The sequence below is a fragment of the Sinocyclocheilus anshuiensis genome, unplaced genomic scaffold (assembly GCF_001515605.1).
Source record: "Sinocyclocheilus anshuiensis isolate Anshui unplaced genomic scaffold, SAMN03320099.WGS_v1.1 scaffold94, whole genome shotgun sequence".
NCBI lineage: Eukaryota > Metazoa > Chordata > Actinopteri > Cypriniformes > Cyprinidae > Sinocyclocheilus > Sinocyclocheilus anshuiensis.
In genome coordinates, this window is record NW_015546049.1 from 1,249,133 (window position 1) to 1,251,393 (window position 2,261).

The 2,261-nt window shown below is 32.6% G+C and overlaps 1 pseudogene; it reads right to left on the reverse strand.

Annotated features, from left to right (window-relative positions):
• Positions 1 to 444: 444 nt before the first annotated feature.
• LOC107699087 (patatin-like phospholipase domain-containing protein 4) overlaps positions 445 to 2,261 on the reverse strand; it is a 40,484-nt pseudogene continuing 38,667 nt past the window's right edge.

Genomic DNA, 2,261 nt, shown 5'->3' on the forward strand with positions numbered 1-2,261 from the left:
AAACTTTACTTCAAAGGTTTGTTCTCCACGGTTGTCCTCAAGGACCTACAGAAACGTTGTATTGATATGTGCAAAAGGTAAGTTGTTGTTCTTGGATCTGACTTAGATTTAAAGGCCATTATAAAGAGATTTCAACAAAAAGAGTTACAGAAATATTTATTTAGTCATTTGGAAGGAACACTGTGTATTGTAAGTGCCCTGAGAACAGGAGTTATTTTAAAGCTGTGCAGTAGAAAATGATCATTCAGTCACCCAAAATACATGATGCATTTTACTGATGCATTAATCTGGAGACTGAAAGTAGACACCGAATCAAAGTATGATTATCACACTAAACACAGCAAATATTGCACGCCACAGAGAAACTGCTATGAGGAAAGTGGTGTCAATATGCCACATTTTAGACATTCAAGGTGTTGAAACTGCTTAAAATGAGAAAATCAGCTACTGCATCCATCTTTCTTTCTTTAAAAAGTAAACAGCATCCTGGTATCCCTGCTGTTCCAGTGATTTTAGTCTGGGTAATGAGGGAGGAAACAGAGCCTGGTTCAGCTTTATGATGTTGTCTTTTGAGAACTGAGGGTGGAAAATGGTTGAAATTTCAAAACATGTCAGGTTATGACATAACCGTGAAGGAGATTTATATTTTAAATACTTCAATTATTTAGATTTTAGCAATAAACAAGGACAGCTTGTTATACTAAAAACTTACCACAACGCTCATGTTGGCCAGTCTGAGGTGAAGTTTACTTATGCCTTTATGAGCTGGGGAAATATCCTGAGGGCCGCTAAATGGTGACACCATGATTGTGCGCTACACAGGAAGAATAGGAAGACTGTCGGTGAATCCCCCATCTATCCATTTCTGAGGAAAATTATATATTTTTTAACTGCATATACACTGCCATTCAAAAGTTTGGGGTCAATAAGATTTTTTGAATTTTTAAAAGTCTCTTATGCTCTCCAAGACTGCATTTAATTGATTGAAAACACAATAAAAACAGTAATACTGAGAAATGTCATTGCAATTTAAAATAACCAATTTCTATTTTACTACATTGTAAAATGTAATTTATTTCTGTGATGGCAAAGCTGAATTTTCAGCTACCATCACTCCAGTTTTCAGTGTTACATGATCCTACATGAATCAGTCTAATGCTGATATGATGCTCAAGAAACATTTCTTATAATTATCAATGTTGAAAACCGTTGTGCTGCTTCATATATTTTTGATAAATCGACATTTCAAAAGAACAGCATTTATCTGAAATATAATTTTTTTGTAACATTATTCAGTGTTTTTACTGTCACTTTATCAATTTAATGAATCTTTAGTAGTTAATATATTTCCATTTCAATGAACATCAGTGGCCTTCAACCTCAGCAATCTATTTTACAATGAAGTTGCCAATCTGTCTGAGATAAACTTAGAATCCAGTCCAAAAAAAGGAAGGATAAGGATGTGCACTTGTGTATGTGATGTCAGAAAGGCTGCCTAATTGACATTCCCAGAATTTCCTGTGTAAGACTTCACTTTTTTTTTTAAATAACGGTTTCTTTCTTATTAGTTATCAGTTATGTACATTAGGGTTTTATATTACATCTAATGTTACTAAATTAATGTTTATTGTATTATTTTAATGCAGTGTGTTACCATCATTGTGTTTAGTATTTGTATGAGTGAAACTGTGCACCTTATATATTTGTATTTACTTTATCTCTTTGATCCATCATATGACTTTATCATCACCACATGTTTTTGGTGGTTATCAGTGTAAAGGTACAAAACAGATATTAATACTTCAATAGGTTGGTATATTAACTTTCTATCAGTTTACTGTAAATTTAAGTTAAATTTGTAAAGTTCTGGCAACCACAGCTGCCATTTTTCCTTTTTCTTTGTTTTTCCTTTTTTGATTTTTTTTAACAAAATGCCAGTGGCTTACATTAGTGGACAGAACTCTTTCGAAATACATGATTGTTGAAAAAAAAAATATATATATATTAATTAAAAAAATAAATAAATAAGATAAAAAAAAAAACCTTTTGATTTAATAATTCATGCAACAGAGATTTAAAGGGGTCATATGATGCGATTTCAAGTTTTCCTTTCTCTTTGGAGTGTTACAAGCTGATTGTGCATAGATAAGATCCCTGAAGTTTCAAAGACTAAAGTCTCAAAACCAGAGATATTCTTTATCAAATTTAAGACTCTGCCACGCCCCCCTAAAACGGCTCGTTCTAACACACCCCCACATATC